This window comes from Rhinolophus ferrumequinum, chromosome 7 (assembly GCF_004115265.2).
Source record: "Rhinolophus ferrumequinum isolate MPI-CBG mRhiFer1 chromosome 7, mRhiFer1_v1.p, whole genome shotgun sequence".
Classification (NCBI taxonomy): Eukaryota; Metazoa; Chordata; class Mammalia; order Chiroptera; family Rhinolophidae; genus Rhinolophus; species Rhinolophus ferrumequinum.
Window position 1 is genome coordinate 83,638,378 of NC_046290.1, and position 24,651 is coordinate 83,663,028.

Genomic DNA, 24,651 nt, shown 5'->3' on the forward strand with positions numbered 1-24,651 from the left:
TCAGTGAGGAAAATTACAGGAAGATAGGCAATAAAATTGGTAGGAGAGTTACAGAATCAGTCAACTCCTGGTAATGGTGAGTGCTAACTGAAAATTACTTCATGGAAGTAATCCAAAAGTAACATGTTATACTTTAAAAGGCTTTGTCATAAAAATTGTGACAGACAGTAGCTGCAGGGCAAATTAGAGAGCTGAGCCTTAGACACTTTAGTTGGCTTGTAAGATTAATCAAATATATGACTGGTCAAACTGAAATGTACAGTTTCAATATAGCAAAGGAATTGGCAAAGTTTCTGAGGCTAATAGTTAAAGATACATAACATGTACATACAACAGTCATCATCAGAAATCTGTCGTCTTGTTCTCCCTCTCCACTGTCCATCAAAGGAAAAGCAAGATGAAGGGACTGAAGACAAAAATTCTGTTTGCCTTAGATTTATGAAAATAGGATTTAGATTCATTTACTGTATTCACTCTTTCTTAACACTATAATATTTTATTGATAAATATTTATTCCTCCTTCTCACATGATTCTTTCAGTTACCTTTTCTATCTTTTCGTTCCTCCCTCCCTCCCTCTTTCCTTCTTCCCTCCCTCTCTTCTCATTCCCCCCTCCCTACCTCCCCTCCTTTATTTTTCTTTTTCTTTTCGTTTCTCTCTCTCTGTTCCTTCTTTGTCTCTTTCTGTCTAAATCAATTATTTATTGGATTCATGATCACCAGTACCCTTACAAGGTCTCCTCGGCATTGTATTTCTTGTTATACTAAATCTGCTTTATCAATTATTCCCAATCCCATTTATTTATTCCCTTCAAGCAAGCATCCAGGTATTAGCTGCATACAGAATTATCCATGAAATATAATAGTGTTACATGTGACTATAAGTTATTATTTTAAATGATGGTGTTCAATAAGTCTTTGTTTCTTACTATTTCTATTCAAATTATATTTATTGATGTTTATGTTGCTGTAGAATCTATTTTCACTCCTTCTGCCCTCTACATAGTACTCCAAAGTACGCATATGGCATATTTATCGTATCCAATACCAATCTAGCAGCAACCAATCTTCCTGGAAGGTAAAATTATTAACAATAAGAGGTTGCTATTGCTGTGATTTATCCATATAACCTGCTAATTCTAAAATAATGTATTCTTTCTAACTCTTCCACCCCTTAAGCCTGTATCAAATTAAAGTATTTCCATTTTTGAAAGTGAGATGTACATAATGAATAAATAAAGAAGGTAGTTAATCTTTCATAACTAACCTTTAGCAGAAAAATACTGTCAAATTATCTTCTTCCCATACACTTTATCACTGTCGTTTATCTTCTGAAAAAGTGGAGAGATATCCTTGATCCAGATGGCTTCGCAGGACATATTTAATGATTTTCTAAGGATATATGAAATGTCAAAGAAACACTGTTACTGAAAATTTTAGTACCATAACGAGATACTTTTCTTTTTCCTGTTTTATTACCTTTCCCTTATGGACCCAATGGCTTATTATTTTGTCAACAATAAAAGATGCTACCAATGTGACTACAAAAATCTCTAGATTAAAATTCAAGTTCTTTAGCTTGATGATAAAAGTATAAAAAAATTGATTTTAATAAATATGTTCAGTCTTTTCTCCCATTTCTTTGCTTTAAGGACCCTTTATTTAGGCTAATCATACTACCAACAAGTTCCAACAAGGAACTTGAATTTAGAATTACAAGAAAAAGAAGAGTATATACTCGGAAAAATATATGGACTGAGCTGACTTATTTCATACGACTGTTGTGAGAGTTAAGTAAAATATATATAGGTAGGACCTATCATAGTGCTTGGTAAAAAGTACTCAATATTAATTTATTTTCTTGTCTCCTCTTTCTTGAAATCCCACTTTTGTGCCTTTCTCTGTGCTGTACATTTTAGATCTCCTCAAAAACTCCAAGTGTCAAAAATATTATCCAACTGACATATTACCTCCTAATGAAGACTCCTCAAATCACTATTCTTAAAGAATTTTATTTCTTTAGGTTTTTTGAGAGTAGTGACAATAACTCCTTTCAAAATTTCTACAAAAGTGAGTGACTTCAACACAGTGGAAATTCAAATATTTTGTTGAACGAACAATTTAAAGCTGAAATTGTGAGTATGGGCCTGAGATCAGGAATAACAATCCCTAATTCTTTCATAAAGAACTTATACTGGTGATAATTCAAATAGACTGTGTAAAAGCAAACCAAGGTTTTAATATCAGAGGGGGCAAGCACATAAAAATACAACCTTCTGATTATTTGCTAGGAGTTCTCAATTTGAACCTTTAACCTTTCAGAGCAAAACTAGTACCAGGAATTAGTCTTAAAAATGAAGATCATATGGTCCCTCTACTGTGACTCTGTTTTTTCTCCAAAACCTGTCTGTTGTTCTGCACCTTGAAGCTACTTATTTAGACTGGGAAATATCATTGATACCTACCGACCTCTCACTAGAATGACCTGCTAGCATTTGGAGCTCCGTATTCACATACTTATGGTGGCCACACATCCCCATTTGCCTAGAACAGTCTTGATTTACAATACAACACGTTGCTACATACAAACTGCAATGCAGGACTCAGCATTTCATCACATTCTCCTTAATATCGTCACAACAGAACATTATTATTTTTTAAAATAGTATTATTTTTACTAATTTTTTTTTTTTGCTTTTTGTGTCTTTACTTTTTAACTTAATAGTTAACTGTAAAACTAAAAAGGAAAATGACATATTGTAAAATTTTATTAATTACAGATAGGACCTCTGCTTTTATTTTACCAATTGGACTACTTATAGTCTTATCTGGAATATTTAAAATTTGAAAACCACCCACAATCTTAGTCCCATTTCCTATTCCAGAATAACCACTACTTTTAGGTTGGTACGAAACCATGCAGACAATTTGTATTATATTTACCTACATATACTTATATGTAGCAGTGTAAAGAGTATTATCTTTTTATTGGGAAGAAGTTCACATAAATAGCATCACACTGTTGAACTAATACTTCAACTTTTTTTGCCACTCCTTTTTCCACTCAACATTTTCTAAGTGGTTATTGTTGAGGTAAAGAGCAATTAATTTTTGCATGTTGGCCTCATATTTTTTCCAATTTGATAAAGTCTCCAATACACACTAACACCTCATTTGTCTGCTAATTTTGTTTCCCTTGGGTAATCTTGGTCATATTTATGGCCTTAGAAATTACCATTTCCTCTAGATGTTCTAATTTATTTCCATAAAGTTTATCATCACCTTTGTACTGCTCTGTGTTAGCAATAAAGATAATAACCACCTAAAGTTATTTGTGCTTTCTGTTTTCATCTTGATGATATTTAGCAAAGGGTCTTTTTATTGTTGTTTTCAAAGACATAATATTAGATTCACTGATAAAATCTTCTGGAATTTTTATTTGTATGAAATGCTAGGGTTAACAGGTGCTGTAGGGGTAAGGGATAAAGGAATTAAAATCACTCCAAGTATCCATTGTAACCATTGAAATGATTCATTCTCTTTATTATTTGTTTACTAAAGTAATTCATGCTTGCTGTAAAATATTTAAGTATAACAGAATTATGTAACCATTTATAGCATTTAATAGTTTGGGGTCCCTTTTAACAAAAAGATGGGATTAGATGGGAAAAATTTATTTCACTTATCTCTTATGGAACAATTTTCTTGTTTCTAATTTTTTACCATTTGAAAATGAGAGTACAATTAATACTCTCAATGAATATGAGCATATTGTACATACATATATCTGTGTACATTTGCAAAATATACCTATATTTCTCAAAATAAGATTGTGAATCAGAGGACATAAACATTTTACATTTTAATACATATTACAAATTTTCTAAAAATTATTAGATTACACACCTACAAAGGTATTGGCCTTTTGCCCACACTGTTATCAACCCTGATTAAGAAGTTAAATATTTTTAGATTTAAAAAAAAAAATTATTGGGGAATATTGAGGAACAATGTGTTTCTCCAAGGCCCATCAGCTCCAAGTAGTTGTCCTACAATCTAATTGGGGAGGGCGCAGCTCAGCTCCAGGTCCAGTCGCCATTTTCAATCTTAGTTGCAGGGGGCGCAGCCCACCATCCCGTGCGGGAATCGAACCAGCAATTTTGTTGTTGAGAGCTGTGCTCTAACCAACTGAGCCACCCAGCTGCCCCTAGATGTTTATAAGAGTTGTTAAAACACTCTGATGGAAACAGTTCTCCCTCTCCCGCAAGAATAGCAAAAGGAATAGAATTATACTGAAAATAACAGTATTGACAAAAGACAGAAACATATGCAAATGTAAATCCTAAAATCCTAAATAAGGAAACAGTTCAAACTCTCAAAGGAGAAGTGTTATGATGAAAAGAGTAGTCCACATAATTAAAATAATCTAATAAGCATACATTCTTTGTAGTGTTTCTCCAACTAGCATAAAGAACTTTGCCTATGAAAGTGCCTATGATCAACCAGAAAAAATTACTTCCAAATCAAATGTTACTCTTACTAAAAATACAACAAACTATCTGATGTCAGTGATAATAAATGGTAAGGGTGTCTTCTGAGTTTAGACTAAGTTTTCGACTGTCTTTTTCAGTATGTTTAAAATTAGAATCCACTGTCTGCTGTGCATTAATTTATCACTTTAGCTTTGCTATTTCTTCTAATCTAGTCATATTATATATAATATTACAATTGAAATAAGGACTCTAGTGATGTTTTTTGTTATTTTAGTAGGAAGAGTAATTAAGTAGAAATAAAATTATATTGAACTTACACAACTAAATTGAAGCCACCACTTACCTGAGTCCTTCAAACACTCATTTAATCAATATGTGTTTTTAATGGTAACAGTTACATGCTTACTGAGAGAGCTTAATTAAGAAATACAATGATGAAATTAGTAAAGGTACTAAAGGAAGCCATCTGGACATTTAGTGTCTCAACCCGTAGACTATCTGCATTCACTTTATGTTTTTAAAATGCATTTAGGAACAATTTGGTGAACCAATATAGCAATACCAGATGTACTTTGCAAGCTGATTATGAAGCAGATGGTTTTATGATCACACTAGTGTTTAAAAGGTGTTGTTCTGTTATATAAGGTTTCCATTTATGACACATGCTTCTTGTTTAGTATTGTGGATGGTGTCATCATGTCAGAGCATCTCACACATTTCTTTCTTTGCATCTGTTCCATAAGTATGCTGACTGATTCTCTTAGCAGGAGGGATTAAATTATCCAATTACATTGTTGGGAGTATGGTATATTACACAGTCTTCATTTTCTTATTAACATGATGACATCAGTATAACATACTGCAGGCAACCACGGAAAATCAACACATATGTCTAAAAGCCAAGTGGGTTGCACCCAGTTTAGCAAATTTCTAATCCATGTAATGTAACAATATTTGATGTGAACATTTTATTTCTTAATGGTGTCTTTCTGCTACATATGATAGAGTTGTGTTGTGTGTTTTTTTTAATCTAAGCTCAAACATAAAATGCACTCTGGAAGTAATTCTATATTAACAGACGATAACTGTAATTATTCTAGGCATACTAAACTAATAATAAAAATATTAGCTTCTACTTAGCCATAATAGAAAATGTGACTACAGTTACGAGCATACCTTTATGAAGAAAGCAATTAAGCATTATGACTTTTGCTCATGCAATAAATTTCAGTTTTGTCACTTATTTAGGATGTAATGAAATATAAGAAGAATATTTCAAGAAAAAGCCTGACTTGCTTATAAACTGTGTCCTGATAACTTGGCAATGTTCCCTGTCTGATTTATCAAAGTAACCTAATTGTGGATTTGAGTGATCCAGTGGGACTTATCCTATTGTGTTAACGTGCTAGTTAGTATTACTCTAAGAAGAGATCTTCATCCATTCATCTAGCATTTGTCAATTACTAAATGACTAAATGCTGGGAATGAAAAGAAAGCAGAATGCTTACAATTACGATTAGGGAAGAAGGAGTGCAGTTGTTGGTTATGGCTAGTTTAGAGTAAGAACATGATATCAGTGGCTGTTTTAGGGTAAAAAAAAAAAAAAGGGTAACTAAAGGAAAGTTAAGGAATTGAGAAACCAGGGCAGGAACTGAAAGGTTTATCTACTTGAATCGACATGGAAATCACCAAAATTCTGTATGTATTGTACTGGAGAAAGTGATAGTGAACCAGTAAACTCAAATAGTGAACTCAAATATTCAAGGAATAAGAGAGATTGGCCTGTGTGTAGCTAACAGAAACAGTAATAGCGGTGACACAGTTTGATGGCAGAAGCTTCAATCCTGGATACTTTTCAGGAGGAAGGAACAGTATTTTGGATTCAACGGAGAGAAACAAAAAGGGCATCTATTCCAATTTTAGGGTAAAAGGGCCATAGGAGGAAAAATAGCCACTACCTAAGACAGCTACATGAAAAATAGTGTGGTGAGGGTACAACCAAGCCTTGGTTATAGCACGAAGGCAAAGGAAATGTTTAATGATTAGGTTGAATATATAGGAGATTTTGATAAGGACAATTCACAAGTTCCCGAGTGTGTACTAGCAGTTTAAAGAATGAAATTGGGAATGGAGTAAGGAATGGAGTCAGATGAGGTTAAACTCAAGCCACATGGGAATGACAATCCAGAGCTCCTGGTGTGGAATAAAATACACAGAAATCAAAGATGACGGGAATAGTCCTGATGGTCTCAGAGACCGACAGGGTGATGAAGTTCTGAATGATGGAAGGGGAGACGGAGATGTGAGTATCTTACCAAAAGTATGAAAATAGAGTAGATATTTAGGCAGACAGGTGGGGAGGGGATTGTCAAGCAGTGGGAACAGCCTGAGTAAAGACTCAGAGGCTTGTGACAGTAGCAAGTTACAGGGATTACAAGTACAGTAGGTGAATATTTGTGGTATATAAAGTGCAAGGGTAGGAGTTATAATAGTTGAAACTTCAAGGTATTATATGCCAAATGGAAAGGGTTTAAAATTATCCTATAAGCAGTAGGGAACCATTAAAACAATGTACAGAGGGAAGTGAGATAATCACATATCTTTGTTATAAGAATTATTCTGGAGACACAGTATAGAGCTTGGATTAGAAGGTATCATTCTAGAAGCAGAAAGGTCAGTTAAGAAGATTCTTGCAAAGGCAGGTGACAGACGGTTAATGCCTGAGCTAGAAATGTGGCAATAGGAATGGAGAAGCATGAAGAGATGTGTGTTCAGAAAAAAAGAAGCAACAGGCTGAGGCAATTGATATAAAAAGCAAGGTAAGAGGAAAATTCATGACAACCTTCTGGGCTGATCATAGCGCCAGGATATAGCAGGAGTTGAGAGGATTTAGAAGTTGAGAAGTCTTGAATTATGGGAAATACAATGAACTGCACTTGTAACATGAAGTTGAATACAGATGTGAACTTGTATGGTAAACTTTGGGTTACAGAATCAGGGAATGAGTGTGGACTGCTAAATAGCTTTTAGCAGTTTTAAATATTGAACTAAACCCTGATCACTCCCTGACTATCTACTATGTAGTATATTCAATAGTAAGTTCAAATATGCACATAGCTAGAAAAGAGCAGTTCTGATATATCATGTCAAAATTGTTTATTTAGTAATACTTCCAAGAGCCAGAACATTGTCATTATGAGCCTATTATTATTACGTACCCTGAAACACTATATAAAGTCAACCAAACTGCAAACATAATCTTTGCTTTCTGAGAACAGTTACAGAGTTGGATCAAACAAAATTTAGTGTTATTTCAAAACATTTGCTGGCATTACAGGAACTCACATGGTTCCCTCATTCCATAAGAATGATGGCCTAGTTTTTTTGGCTATGGTATCACATTGGTACAATTCTGAAAACTTTAATACAAAGCCAGTGAAGAATGAACTTAAACTCTAATAAATATATGAAACATGTGTGACCATAGGAGACTCTTTCTTAAAGAAAAAAAATTAAGAAGCATTTCAGAAATGCATTTTCATTTTTGGTATCATGTTCCAATACACTTAGGGCATAAAATTTCTCTAATTAGTGGACCAAGGTAGAGATCACTTTTCATTAAGAATGTACGACTATATGAGTATATTGCAATTGATTCCTACATTTAAAATATTATGAATTTTTCTTGTGTTAAATGTAACTATGAAAATGTAAAGTTCACTTTCTGAAAAGTGAAAAAAGTCATTCATCCTAAAGGGAAAAACCATTTCCTTACTTTGTATAGAAGCTATCTTCCAAAAAAGAAAAATCTTAATTATAAGATAAAATAGAAAACAAAAACTGTAGTTTTGGGCTTCTTTTTTGACACAAAATGACTGCACATGGGTGATGCATCATTCTCCCAAGTTCATGTATCCATTTTCCCCACGTCTGTTTAGATACAGTATTCTAGATTGGGTGGATATAAAATCATTTAATGCTAGGACATTGTCGAAATTCTAATCAAAGAGGGTATTTGTTAAAAACTACATCTGTCAGCACTTGGATGTGATACACTGTCAGACATAAAGACATAGTCAGCATCCTTACATGAAAAATAATTTCTTTTAAAACGTTTTTATAATTATTTAGCTTTTTTCTACCTACCTGTTCCATCTTGCTGATTGATCTGTCTCCACTGATAAAACATTGTTTATACTATTGCTCCTTGGGCTATACTCAATTTGAATTTTTTTTTATTTAGTTAATAGTGTTTCTTATATTAATGACTGGACATATACTAAGTAAGATATAATTCTCTATTAGCTACAACCAATATAACAGAACTGAGGCAACTGTAAGAATTATAGCAGCTTCTTTAATTTATAGTCTGGTTTTAGCCGTGTATTAGTGCTGCTGAATCTCAATGTTAATAATTTGTTACATGGGCAGGAGGATGAAGTTGTCAAGCAATTGTTATCTTTCTGTCTAGGATTTCTGACAAGAGGTTGTTATTCATGGTTCTTAATTTCAGCTCTATTAGAATTAACAGTCCTTTTTTTCATCCAAAGAAGAAAAATTAGAGCAACTCCTTCTAAAATTGAGTTCTAGTCTGGTCAAGATATATACAGCATTTAAGTCAGCATAAAATCAAACTTACATAATCTGTCATTTTCCCGAAATCTGAAACAAATTAGGTCACCCAAGGATAAATTAAGGACTGAGCACCTCAGTACCTTAAGAATTTCTTCCTTCCGCATCTTACTGTTCAAGTCTTTTGGAAATGGCTCAGTGAACATGATCCTTGGATTCTCCAACTTTTTTAAAGCAATTATCCTGGACCCTTTGACTTTACCATTGATCTTGGTCTTGTCTTCATCATACGGCCTATGCAGCCTTGAACATTCTTTCTGTATGTTCAGTTTTCAGCTCAGCAATCACTTCTTGAACTTAGTAACAGAACAAGGTTTCTTGTTTTTGTTTTTGTTTATTTGTTGGTTTTTTACCTTTTATGTGTCCTAAAACACAGCTGGTTCTTCCTCTCTGGGTCTTTTCATGCTGGTTCACTCTGGAAAATCAACATGCCTAATCCAATGGCAGCCTAAGTACAGACTCTCCCAACAACCTATGGCTTTGTGAAACCCCATCTCAAAATAATCCACGTCCCTCTGCATACCTCATTTTTTACTTAGGATTCTTGCACCTGTTGCTTCATTTTTCTCCTAGAAAAAAGTGGCAGTATCATTTCAACTTGTCTGCAATGAATCTAAGAATGGAATGGAAGTAGCTGAGTAGCCTATAGGTAATTTCTGACAGCTACAAGAAATCATATGATCTATCTTTACTTATTCTCTGACCAACTGGTCAACTGAGTAGGATTAAGACCCCAGTGAGGTAGATTTTTTTTCCCCTAAAGTTGGTACTTTTTTTTATAAAACAAGCATTAAAAAAACCTAGAAAACTCCATAGTCAATTTTTCAAGTATGCTAGGAAACCAATTTTTTTTAAACAGATAAACACTATCAAGTATTTAATCTGTCTCTCTTATATAATTGTACCTTAACATAACCAAATAATTGAAAAGGAAAGCTTTCATATAGGGCAACTCCTAACTGAAGAACAAATGATGGAATTAAAATGTTACCACTTTGGAACCTTTAAGAAATTAATGGAGATAGACAATGATCATAAAGGGTCCTGATGTCCCAGAAGGAGTCACATATTCATGCTTTCTCATGCAGGTAAATAATATTACCAATGAAGTGTTTTAGCTTTAAAAAATCAGAATCCTATTTAGCCCCCAGATTGAAGTACCAAATCACAGGAAATATAGGGGTTAGGGAACAAATGAAATGACACCATGGTATTTTGGGGTGATTTTTCAGCTTAAAATAATACAATAGAATAATTTTAAAACTCAAAATGTTCCTAATGTAAAATATACATAGTTTAGAGGAAGTATAATTAATACTGACACAGAAACCATAGAAAAACACCTTGAATAGGTTTATATTCATTTGTTTGTTTTCTATAAGGGATTACAGCCCAGTACTGTCTGTTGTCCCAATGTATGAAAATTATATATGAATTATATATAAGATTCCATACATTTCACCCAGTTTTCTACCTGTTTACAGCAGAAAGTAATCCCAGAACCTGTTAGTCTCTTAAGGCTGGAAGATGAACTACTCTCTCACTTTTAAACAATTTGACATTTATCGTAGTATTTTGAAACTACGCATTGGTGAATCTTTGTGAAGGGTGTAGATGTCTAACTATTACATTGTTTTGTACACCTGAAACTAAACAAACAAACAAACAAACAAACAAACCAACAAATAAACCTAGGATGCCCTCTAGCTGTAGAACACCAAAATGTAAAAATGTAAGTACTTTTCAGGACAGATATATAGTAAACCAAAAAAAAATTAAAAAAAAAAGAAAGAAAGAAAAAAAGACTGTTTACTATAAAGATGTTGAGAATGTTTTCCATGACATGATGGTTTCAGGGAGGAGGACCTCGTTGAGGTATTTCTCTTTGATCTTAGTATCAGCACTAATTAAACTTCTAAAAACAAGATATATTTTATGCTATAAACTCTGAGCATCAAAATAGCACTATAATCTTAGAGTTTAACCCATGATTCATCCCTAAATAAGGTATAGTACTTCGTGACATCCATTTATATATTAACCTTGTTTTGGTTCCATCTTGTTTGCCTGCCTTTCTTTTCTCTTTGCCTCATTTAATTTATAATTTTATCCTACAACACATTGTTTCTATATTTGTAAACTTCAAAATAGTTCCACTCTGTGTGCAATTTCAAACTGTTTTCATTTGTCTTATCTTGAATAGACGCAAGGTTTCCTTTCACATTAAAAAATCTCAGTGTCCAACTCTCTCACTATCCATTTGTAGAGGCTTACAATTGTGCTGGCCATCAGAGAGAGGGTTGGTTGTCTTTAAATGTTGATTAAAATAAATCAAAGCCAAATATTATATTAATAATTAATCTGAATTGGGCTTTAATAATGTTTTCTGAACTAGCTTTAAATTATTGTAGACTTGTTTGCCCTGTCTTGAGCCTATCTTGGGATAGTTGGCAAATAATAGAAATAAATCGAACATATGAAAAGGTTTATGTATTTTATATGCATTAGCTCACTAATTACTGAATATTCAACAAATAATTGGATGAATGAGAAAAATGGATGAATGAGAAAAATGGTGATCATAAGTTATTAATATAATTTATATATTCTTATCATAGAGTTATAAAACTGCCAACAGTGATTTTGTGTCAAGACTTGGATTGCCCTCTGCAGCTCTATGACTTCAGGCATATTTGTTATTTGCAAGATATGAATGCCTCATATGTACTATGCATGTCTCACAAAGTTACCATCAAGATCAAATGAGATACAGGAAAATAATGGCTGTTTAAATTATTAAGAGGCAAATATTCACCAAGAACACTACACTGTATTTTCATTTAATCATCACAACAATCCTATGAAGTTGATTATCATTCCCATTTTCATAAATAAAAAAACCTTGTCACATAGAGATTACATAATTTGCCCAAGGGCACAAAACTATTACGACAATTAGAATTTGATAACAGCTACTCTGATTCCAGAGCCAAAGTTCTTGGGCAAAATGCTAAATTGCTAAGTAAATATCAGTTCCCTCCCTTCAGATTCTATAAAACTTGGCTAGGTAATTTCTATTAATTAGCTATTAACTACCTATTAACTTGATATTAACTAGCTATTTCAAAATTTTAAGATCTAAAATTCCAAGAATAGAGTTTTCCTAGAGATATAAAGCAACAAATCTAATTTATAGATTAGACGCAAATGGAACTTAGACAAAAATAATATTACAGGATTGAATTAGTAAACATATTAGTTTAATGACTTGCCAATTACCTGTCTCCTATACAATAACTAGTCACACTCTTCAGTATGATAGTACACACACCCCAGGGGTGCCAAAAAATGTATTCAAGTGGACACTTTAGCCAACGTTGCTCAAGCAGTAGTTTGCCACAATCAGAAGTGCCTGGACGCTGATGGTAACCACTTTGAGAACCTCTTGTAATTGCAGAAGACAAATGTGACTTGTATTTACCTTTTGTTATTGGTACATATTGACTATCATAATTTTAATAGTTTTCTTAAAATGTATATACATTTTTTGGCACCTGTCACGCAGGGTGTCATGCAGGGTCTCAGCTCCCGCTCCCCACACAAGAACGCAGGATGTGGCTAGGCCAAAAAGGAACACCAACGGAGCCATAGGTAGGGGAGTCCATACCACTATAGTCTCACTGGAGGCTGGATTCACAGGACGTGTGACCTGCTGTCCGCTTTTCTGCCAACCGACCGACGACTCAACTCCCCAACGTAGTGGTGGCAGTTATATTAGTGGCCAATGGCTCAATGGTTACAGCTGATGGCCAACTAGCCACAGCTGACGGCCATCTACTACCCGAGCCAGCACCCCTCCACATGAGGCCGAGAGCCTGGAAACTGCTTTCTGGGGCTCTGTCTCCATACTCCACCCCTACAGGTCTCACCTCACAATCTGCGCGACAAGTGGCTTCCGCGAGGGTCCCTGTGCCATATTAGCCTATCGGCACCTACAGACGAAAAGAAACAGTAGTCTTAGGAACCAACAATGGCAAATCCCTTCCATCTGGGAGGATACACGCTAGCTTTTTGTCCTGGGAAAGGAGGGTCGCTTCCACTGGCACTTTTCCTGGTTTGTGGTACCAGACCTTTATGGCAGTGCTTGGGGTCCCTTGCATAGTTTCAATATGTAACAGAACAGGGGACCCCATAATAGGCCATAGTGAGAGCACATAGGTTCCCCGCAAAATCATCCCAGTATCAGGACCTCCGTATACTACAGTCACTTGCGGTGGCCACTCAGCCACCACCCCTGGCGTCACTTGCAAATCGTGAGTCAAACCGGCCCCCCATGGGGCTATCAGACCCAACCATCCACATTGGGGGCTTTTGACCTGCCAGGACCAAGTCCACTGCTGTTGTTCCCCTGCTTTCAAGCACGTGGGTGCTGGCAGCAAAATGTTTCCATTTCTGCCGTAGCCTGGCTTTAACAGAGTCTCACTGGTGGTAACTTGTAATTGAACGGGGGCGGCCATTTGATGTAGCAGAGCTTCTGCTGGTGCGGGCCTTCCTTTCCGTGGTCTCTCATTCAGGACTCTCAGGACATCCCATAAACGCGAGGCCCAGTCACGCATCATGGGAAGGTGTTTTGACACCCGGAGACCTTGCTTCAAAAGGCCATTATAGCGTTCAATCATGCCAGCTGCTTGTGGGTTATACGGAGCATGAAACCACCATTGCACGTCCATCCTGGCAGCCCAGCGCTGCACTTCTTGCCCCGTAAAATGGGCACCCCTGTCACTGGGGGCGACTATAGAGGGCACACAGCCCTGTAAGAGAGACCACTGTTTGCCGCTGATCCGCAGCCGGACACGGTCAAGCAAACATCAACCCTGTAGCAGTGTCCACTGCTGTAAATGCGTATATCGCATTGCGGGCCTTAGGCAGGGGTCCAATGTAATCCACTTGCCAGCGAGTGAGGGGCACCCTCCCTCGCGTAATCTGCTCTGTCTCCCATGGGAGCCTCTGCCTTTGGGGGCTGTCCTGGGCACAAACGGCACAATCATAGCAGACATCTGCTATCTCCTGCCATTTCAAAGGCAGACCCCAGCGTCTGCTCACCTGCCACATGGTTCGGCTTCCGGCGTGCTGCAATTTCCTATGCAGCCAATGGGCCACATCAGTGGCAGGAGCCCGTTCTAACCATCGGACCTGTGCTAGGGCATCTGCTTCATCATTACCTGGGGACACTAAGGGGGAGTGACCTGTGACATGCATTAGGGTCACCTCCTTTCTCTGCCCTAGGTCCCAGAGGTCCTGCCACATGGCTTGACCCCACAGTGGACGGTGTCCTACCAACCAGTTTCGGTGTTTCCATGTAGAGAGCCACAACGTTAGGCCCCGGAACACCGCCCAGCTGTCAGTAAAAATAACTAGGGGCCCGGGTTCGTGGCTGATTACCATCCACACAGCCCGTAGCTCAGCCCACTGGCTACTCAGGCCCGTCCCAGTATCAAAGCAAATGGTGTCTGTTTTGGGCTGCACACCAATAGCCGTCCAAACAGTTGCAGCCCCTTGGCTAGAACCATCGGTAAACCAGCCATCCTCAGGTACTGGGGACTGTCCTTCTTTGTAGGGCGAGGGCTCCAAGTCCTCCCCCCTAGGCAGAGCGCTTGGCTCAGCCTGGGCTACAAGCTCCACAGGCCCCAGGATCTGTTGTAGCTCTGTCCTCAAAGGGCTTGAACTAAGGGTGCTACGTTGCTCCAAGTAGGCACCCCACTTGGCGAGGGTGGTGGTCTGTGCCACCCCTGTTTTGGGTCCCTGGGTCCACGTACGGACCCACCCCTGGACGGGATAGGTTGTTCGAACGAACACCCGTGCAATTCCTGTGATGGCTTCTGTGGCCACTAGGGCTGCGTACACAGCAGCCAGCTGTTTCTCTATTAGTGAGTAGCGGACCTCCGCTCCTTTCCATAATTGGGACCAAAATCCCACTGGCAACCGGAGACGTTCCTGCCATTGCCAGAGGCCCCATCCGTACCCCTCTCGGGTTACGTGAACATCAAGTTCAAATGGGCGGCCGGGGTCCACTACTTGCAGAGCCTGTGCCTGTTGCACTGCCCGTTTTGTGGCAATGAAGGCTTGCTCTGTAGCCTCCGTCCAATCCCATGAGGCCCCCTTTTTTTTATCATATTGTACAAGGGCCTTGCCATTTGTGCCAAATGGGGTACAAACGCCCGCCAATATCCTAGCAGTCCCAAATACGTCTGCAGTTGGGAGACCTTGGTCGGCCAGGGAAAGGCTTGTATCTTATCAACAATTGCCTCAGATATAACCTTTGTCTTACCCAACCACACAACACCCAAAAACTTGACGGATAAGCCAGGGCCTTGGACCTTTTCCTCATTCACCACTCAGCCACATGACTTCAGGTGGCAGAGAAGAGAGGGAGCTGCTTGCTCTAAATCAGAAAGAGAATCTGATGTTAATAGAATATCAGTGACATAATGAAACAAGGCCAGAGAGGATGGGTGATCCCACTGTGCCAAATCCTGGGCCTCGAGCCGTGGCAGATAGTGGGGCTGTGCAAGTATCCTTGCGGAACGACTTGAAAAGTCCACTGCCACCCATCCCAAGTAAAAGCAAACTGCTCTTGACACTCGGGTGCAATGTCAATACAGAAAAAAAGCATTGGCCAAGTCCACTACATAGTGATATGTTCCCAGGCGGACAGTCAGACGATCCATCAAATCGTGTACTGAAGGTACTGCCGCGTGCAAAGGTGGCGTCACCTTATTTAACTCCCTGTAGTCCACAGTCATTCACCGGGTCCCATCTGGCTTCTTGACAGGCCATACTGGGGAATGAAAGGGACTGTGCGTTGGCCTCACAATATGTGCCTTCTCCAATTCCAATATTGTACGACCAATCTCCTCCTGCCCTCCTGGCAGGCGGTACTGTCGCACTATAACCATGCGCCAGGGCTATGGCAACACTTGAAGAGGGTGGTGAGCATGCCTGCGTGTCACCGCTTCCACCACCCGGATCCGGAGACGGAACTCTCCTACAGACAGACGTCTGTAAGCTGAGGCCATGTAGCACGTCCACCCCTAGAATATACTCTGGAACAGGGGAGACATAAACCTTGTAGGTACGAGGGGGAAGCCTTCCTATACCCAGTGGTAAGGAAACAGCTTTCACAGTCACAGTCTTTCCCCCGTAGCCATCAATGCAGATTGCTGGTCCGGGGAACAGTTCTGGGTTCCCATAAACAAGACTGCAGTCTGCGCCAGTGTCCACTAGGGCCAAACCCCTCTGCACATTAGAAGGGGACCAATGTATGGACAGTTCCACGTGGGGCCTCCGGTCCCTGCTCATCCCCTCTGACCGGGCACCTTGGCCCCATCCCTAATCAAGCTGGAAGGAGTCGGCCTCAAGCGGCTGCCTGAAGTCCTGGAGGGACACGTGTCGCGCTTTCCCAGACTTCTCCTTTAGGCTTCTCCGGAATTGCTGTTCCAGACGCAACTGTTTCCAAAGTTCCAGCAGGAGTGCATTGGGTTGTCGGTCTATTATCTTCCGATCTCCCTGCTGCCATGAGATCACGCCACATCTGTGCTCGTGTTACTCTCTGAGGCCGGCAACCTCGCCCCTTTACCTTCGGTTTGGGCTTCCAGGTCTCGACTGCTCGGACCTCCTGTCTTAACTTCCTTCGTCTCTGGCTTTCAACATCCCCTAGGGTGGCCATGGCAGTTGTAATTTCATGCATCCATCTGGCAACCGCTCAACCAGAGCCTGCAGGGCCCTCGCCACACTGACCAGAGAGCCGTCCATGTTCTCCCACCCCTCCTTGGGGGTCCAACTCCTGAGAACAGTGGCCACCAGACACCACACACTGTGTGGGGGCCACACGTCCTCCTGTCCAGAGTCAGACTCCATTCCTACCTGGTCGGAATCCTGCTCGCAGTGCCAGGTGTCTGAGTGGGTGGTGGCCTTGGTGTATAATGTCCACAATCCTCGGAGCCTACAACAGAAGCAGATCAACAAAAGGACAACGCCTTCCATGGCCAAGAGGGAGGTGTGCCATCTGGAGACTCGAGTCTCCCAGGCAGACCGCACCTCCCGCTGCCGGGTCGCTCCTCACGGGCCTCCTGAAGCTAAACTTTTGTACGCATAAACTGCTCCACCATCCTTCGATGAGTATCGGCCGGCACCATACCTTGCTCGCTGCGCCACTTGTCACGCGGAGTGTCATGCGGGGTCTCAGCTCCCGCTCCCCACACAAGAACGCAGGATGTGGCTAGGCCAAAAAGGAACACCCACGGAGCCATAGTTAGGGGAGTTATACCACTATAGTCTCACTGAAGGCTGGATTCACACGATGTGCGACCTGCTGTCCGCTTTTCTGCCAACCGACCGAGGACTCGACTCCCCAAAGTAGCTGCGGCAGTTACATTAGTGACCAATGGCTCAATGGTTACAGCTGATGGCCAACTAGCCACAGCTGACGGTCATCTACTTACTACCCCAGCCAGCACCTTTCCACATGAGGCCGAGAGCCTGGAAACTGCTCTCTGGGGCTCTGTCCCCACAGCACCCTCTGAATATATGTCATATTGAATCATAAATCCATTACTAGTTCAATTAGTGGGTTTATTATTATTTATTTACTTCAAAAACTGAAACCAGAGGGATTAATGTTAGACATTAAATAAATATAAAACCTGATAGATCTATTTTCCTTCAAATTCAGAAAATGCTACCATAATCCATTCCTTTAGATTGCTTTAACATTCCAAGTTTCCATTGCACTGTGAAATTTGGAGAACAACACTGCCATCCAGGGGATAGAGGATTGAAAGTGTAGAGTCAGAATAACTGGAAAACTTAATGCACAGGTTCTCAGGTGGAATCGAAACACTCAGTTGTGTTGCAGTCTGTTGTGAGGTGAATTACTAATAGTTTGAGTACTGAAAATTGTAAATGACATGCTTTAAAAAAAGACAGGATTCCCAATAACTTATTTTACCAACTCATTCAAGTAAGAGAAAGGTGTAGCACTAGAATCACCTGTTAGTGCTAGTTCATATTGTTCCCTTTCTAAAAGAAAAATCACTTTATTGAGGTATGATTGACACACAAAAAGTTGTTTATAATTAGTATATACAATTCGATGACTTTAGAGATAAGTATACATCATGAAACCATCACCAAAATCTATTGCATTAGCATATCCGTCACCTCCAAAAGCTTCCTCCTGCTCTACTTTTTAAAAAAAGTTTATTGTAGTGACAATAGTAACGTTACATAGGTTTCAAGTGTACAATTCTGTAATACATCATCTATATATCACCTTGTGTGCTCACCACCCAGAGTCAGTTCTCCTTCCATCACCATATATTTGATCCCATTTACCCTCATCTACCATCTCCCTACTCTTTTACCCTCTGGTAACCACTAAACTATTGTCTATGTCTATGAGTTTTGTTTTTGTTTGTTTGTCTTGTTCCTTTGTTACTTTCGGTTTATATCCCACATATCAGTGGAATCATATGGTTCTGGACTTTTTCTGTCTGACTTATTTCACTTAGCATCTCAAGATCCATCCATGTTTTCGCAAATGGCACAAGTGTTGGAGAGATTGTGGAGAAAAAGGAAACCTTATCCACTGTTGGTGGGAATGCAGATTGCAGCAGCTGCTATGGAAGGCAGTGTGGAGGTTCCTCAAAAAATTAAGAATAGAATTACCATATGACCCAGCAGTCCCTCTCCTGGATATCTACCAAAAAAAATCTGAAAACATTTATCTGTAAAGATATGTGCTCTGATGTTCATTGCAGCTTTATTTATGGTGGCCAAGACATGGAAACAACCAACGTGTCCTTCGATAGATGATTGAATAAAGATGTGGTATAGATACACAATGGAATACTATTCTGCCATAAGATGAAATAGTGCCTACTTACTTTTTTTTAATGATAAAAATATCTGTTGTCTTAGCAAACTTTTAAGTACACAATAAAGTATTGTAAACTATGGGCATTCTGCAGTACAGCAGATCTCTAGGACTTATTCATCTTTTATAACTGAAACTTGGTATCCTTGACTAATAACTCCCCATTTCCCTCGCCCTCCAGCCTCTTGTAACCACCATTCTACTCTTTGATTCTACGGTATGAGTTTAGATTTCTAATGTAAGTAGTATCATGTGGTATTTGTCCTTCTGTGTCTGGCTTATTTCACTTGGCATAATGTCTTCCAGATTCATCCATGTTGTCACAAATGGCAGGATTTCTTTCTTTTTTAAGGCCGAGTAATATTCCAATGTATATATACATTTTCTTTATCCCATCATCCATTGATGGATATTTAGGTTGCTTCCCTGTCTTGAATATTGTGAATAAGACTGCAATGAACACTACGTATGGCAATATCTCTTAAAGATCCTGATTTTAATTCCTTTGGATATATACCCAGTAGTGGTTTGTAAGTATTTTGTTCCATGTGTTGGTTGTTTTTTCACTGGATCATATAGTTTTATTTTTTATTTTTTTAGGAACTGTCATACTTTTTTCCATAGTTTTTTTCCATGTAAGTTGGCTACATCAAATTACATTCCCACAAACAGGGTACAAGGATTTCCTTTTCTCCACATCATCAGCAATAGTTATCTTCTTCTTCTTCTTCTTCTTCTTCTTCTTCTTATTATTATTATTATTATTATTATTTTCCTAACAGACATGAGGTACTATCTCAATGTGGTTTGATTTGTTTTTCATAGATGATTACTTACATTGAACACTTTTTCACATACCTGTTGGCTATTTGTATGTCTTCTTTGGAGAAATGTCTATTCAGGTCCTTTGCCTAATTTTCAAATTGGATTATCTGTTATTTTTGCTAGTTGCGTGGGTTCCTTATATATTTTTAAATATTGACCCTTTATCAGATATATGGTTTGTAAGTATTTTGTTCCATGTGTTGGTTGTTTTTTCATTTTGTGATGGTTTCCTTTGCTGTGCCAAAGCTTTTGAGTTTGATGTAATACCACTTATTTTTGCCTTTGCTGCCTGAGCTTTTAGTATCATATCCAAGAAATCACTGCCAACGCCAATGTTAAGAAGCTTTTTCTCTGTTTTCTTCTAAGAGTTTTATGAATTTTGAGTTGATTTTTGTGTCTGATATGAGTCCAATTTCCTTATTTTGAATGTAGATACACAATTTTCAAAGCAGCATATATTGAAGGAACAATCTTTCCCCAATGTGTATTTTTGACATCCTTGTAGAAAATCAGTTGATCTTATATGTGTGGGTTTACTTCTGGACTATTCCATTGGTATGTATATATGTCTGTTTTTACGCCATTGCGACTACTGTAGCTTTGCATTATATTTTACTTATTCATTTATTTATTTAAAAATTTTTATTATAGTTGACATACATTATTATATTAGTTTTAGGTGTATAACATAATGATCAAAAATTTATATGCCTTACAATGTGATCACCACGATAGGTCTAAATAACCATCTTCACCATAAAAAGTTATTACGATATTGTTGACTAGTTCCCTGTGCTGTACATTAGCTCCCCATGATATATATTATTTATTCTTTTTAAGATTTTTATTAAAAATATAGCTAACATACAATATTATATCAGTTTCAGCTGTACACCATAGTTGTTAACATTTATATTACTAAAGAAGTGATCAACTAAGTCCAGCAACCATCTGACACCATACTATGCTATCACAATATTATTGACTATATTCCCCATGATGTATGATACATCTCCACGACTTACTTGTTTTATACCTGAAAACTTCAATCTCTTATTCCCCTTCACCTTTTCCCCCCTTTTTAAATATTTTATCAATTTCAGGTGTACAGCATAGTGGTTAGACATCTGTATAATTTAAGAAGTGATCCCCCCTGACTAGTCTAATACCTATCTGGCACTATATATCGTTATTACCATATTATTAACTATATTCCCTATGCTTTACATTATATCCCCATGACTACTGTGTAACTACCAATTTGTACTTCTTAATCCTTTCCCCTTTTTCACCAACCCCCAACCCTCCTCCCATTTGGCAACCATCAAAATGTTCTTTGTATCTATGAATGTGTTTCTGTTTTGTTTCTTTGTTTATTTTGTTCTTTAGATTCCAGGTATAAGCAAAATTTCTACCTATAAAAAAACTGCTAAAAAATAGAAGAAAACTACCTGAATTTTATTAAACTAGTTACCATAACAAATAACAAATATTATTTCAAATGGTGAAATGTTAAAGCCATTCCCATTAATATCATGAAAAAACTAGGGATACTCACTATCACAGTTACTATTTATCTTTCTTTTATAAGTTCTAGCAAATATAATAATACACTAAAAATAAAACAATTGGTATAAATATTAAAAAGTAGATGTAATTCTCTTTCTGATAATACGATGGTAGACCTACAAATTCCTCTCCATCAAAAAAAAAAAAGGACAGGAAAAGTGATTGCATAACAAATATACCTAAAATAAAAATTCATAACTTACACCTATACTGGAATTACCAGCTAACATAGGCAGAAATGAGAGAACATATTACCATTTACAATTGCAACAAAAACCATGAGAATGTATTTTAAATTTTGTTTTAAAATTTTATACTAGAATACGGTACAAAATTTAAAAGATACAAAAGGGCACATGGTAGACTTTACTTATGTTCCGCAGCCACTGTCTTCACCTCCAGGGAGCAAAAATGCTATACAATCGAGTAAATGTGGTGTGCATATGCTCATATCCTTCCTCCAACTACGCATGAATACTATAGTGTATAGCCATGTGATTTACTCATTAAAGAATATATTAAGAAGAGCTTTCCATTCCAGTAAATAAAGAGCTGATTATTCTTCTGAATGAAAACATTTATTTAATCAGTTATGTGTTAACGGGCAGGTTGTCTCCAACCTTTTATTACACTCATGTAATAAGTATCCTTGTATATGAGTATATGTACCACTATTAATTGTAGCATATTTTTTCTAGAAGTAGAAGTGCTTGTTCAATGGTGAGTGTATTTATTTAACAGCATTACTGATGTATATAACACACAATAAACTGTACATAATTAAAGTGTACAGGCTTTGACATATGTACACAATGTGATACCACGATGAAAATCAAGATAATGAACATATCAATCACCCCCAAAAGTTTCCTCTGACCTTTTGTGATTTGTCCCTCCCATCATTCCATCCTTCATCCCGTCTTTAGGCAACCATTGATCTATTTTTTGTTATTATACATTAGTTTTAATTTTCTAGTTTTACAGTATATATTTTGTCTGAATTCTCTCTGCATAATCATTTTAAAATTAATCCAAATTGTAGTGTGTGTCATTCTTTTTTATTCTAAGTGGTGGTCCAGTGTGTGTGTGTGTGCCTGACTGTCTCTCTTTGTGTGTGAATACCACAGTTTATCCCTTTGTCTGTTGAATGATAATTTTAGTTGTTTTAATATTTTGGCTATTACAAATAAAATTTCTCCAAACATTCAAATTTAAGTCTTTATATGGACATGTGTATTCATTTCTTTATTGATCTAGAAGAAAGCCTAGATCATATGGCTGTCAATGTGTAATTTAAGAAACTACTAATCTCTTTCTAAAGTGATTCTTTCCCACATTGTACCTTCCCACAAATGATGCTTGAGAGTTTCAGTTGCTCCACAGCCTCACCAGCACTTGGCATAATCAGACTTTTACACTTAACTATTCTAATTGGTGTGTAATGGTATGAAATTGTGGTTTTAATTTGCATTTCCCTGATGATGATGTTGAATATATATTCATGTGCTTATTTTTTATCCACTGTCTTTTTAGGTGAAGTATCTGTTTTCAGCTTTTGCTCATGTTTTCATTGGGTTGTTTATTTACTTATTGAGTTTGGACAGGTCTTTATATATGTATTCTAGATAAAAGTCCTTTATGAAATATTATTTGCGAATTTTTTTCTCAAATTTCTTTAGAGAAATGTAGCTTTTCTTTTGACTTTTAACAGTGTATTTTGGAAAATAGAAGTTTTACTCTTCAATTTATCAATGTATTTTTATATGGAAGTGGTTTGATGTGTTCTCTAGAGAAACTTGTAACCTGATTCATACAAACACATTATTATCGCTAGAGGAAATGTGCATAGCTTCATTAGTTTGCTAATAAAATAACCTCTGTAAAGAATCAAAATAATTTTTGAGACTGTAGCATCAAAGAGGGAGATGGATTGCCATGGAGGCTCTGGACAGTACCATTTCTTGGGCAGAGGCTCAGAAGTGGGCCTGACTTAAATGTTCTTTCATCAGTCTTGAAATCCTTGATTTTACCTGTGACTTTGAGTTTTGTTAAGTGCAGGAGGACAACGAAACATACATCAAGGGCTTAGTCTCAGGTCACGTGTGGTCCTTCCTCCCACAACCTCCCAGTTGGGTTCTCTGGCTTCCCATTTGCCTATCTGTGCTCAACAATTGCTTCCATCTTGCTCTAGCACATGCAGTCCTCCCTGAGTACTGGGGCAAGGGTCCAGGCACTTGTGTGGGTGTACCCTACCCCTACAAGTATTCCTGTGATTGAGGGAGCACCATATTAAATACCAAATAAAAAACATGATCGGTCAAGCGACACCATGGAAGAAAAGAAGAAACTTTTTCCTACTTTTTGAATGAGGGGTACTGCATTTTCATTTTGCACTGGGCCCCACAATTTATGTAAGCAGCTCTGAAGTCCTATAGCAGTGGTTAGCTCCAGGTGGGCAACTCTGGGCAAAAACAGTTTCCACATCTGTAAAATAAGAATAATTCCTATCTCATTGGATTTCTATGAATATTTTGGATAATTCATGCAATGCGTTTGTCCCAAGACTTGACTCATTTTAACACTCAGTACTACAGGTGTTAATTATTAATCAATATATTATAGACCCATTCCCTCATGTTTCCTCAGCTTGCAGGCTAGTACCTCAAAATAGCCATTCCCACATGCAGCAGCAAATGTGCATCCTGGTTTTGCTTGAAACGTTCATTATCCTAACTTAAACTTTCTTACAGTTGTGCAGGAAAAAATATCCGTGCCTCAGTTATAATGTGAGGCTGGAACAAAAAGTTCTACCTAATAAAGGATGCTGGTTAGAAGCACAGGAATCTCCAAAAACGCTAGGTAATTCCGGGCAAAAATTGGTGAGTCGAGTGATGCTTTCACAAAAGCTCTTTCACCTCTTGGGACACGAAAAGCAAGGTCCTTACGATGAGAGCCCAGTCTACAAATAAATATAAAATCAGCATCTTTAAAAATCTTCTATACCTGGCAAGAAACACCGCAGAATGTTCAACGAACTTCAGCCCGCGCTAGGTTTCCATAGGAACGCGCAATTCCGGCGTGTAGCACTCTGCTCCGGAAGTTGTTTCCCCACAGTTCCGTTCTTTCCTTCAGAGTTCGCGTTCCTTTTACAGTGGCTCGAGGAAACGACGGAAGAATTTTGGGCTGAAGAGGCCACCGT

General features: G+C 37.9%; 1 long non-coding RNA gene across 1 annotated transcript; it reads right to left on the bottom strand.

Annotated features, from left to right (window-relative positions):
• Nucleotides 1-1,266: 1,266 nt before the first annotated feature.
• On the bottom strand, nt 1,267-24,553 carry LOC117025227 (uncharacterized). Its single transcript, XR_004423566.1, has 3 exons — nt 24,456-24,553; nt 23,811-23,936; nt 1,267-1,391 (listed from the first exon to the last, which is right to left on the bottom strand). It is a non-coding gene; the product is annotated as an uncharacterized LOC117025227 (long non-coding RNA).
• Nucleotides 24,554-24,651: the final 98 nt, after the last annotated feature.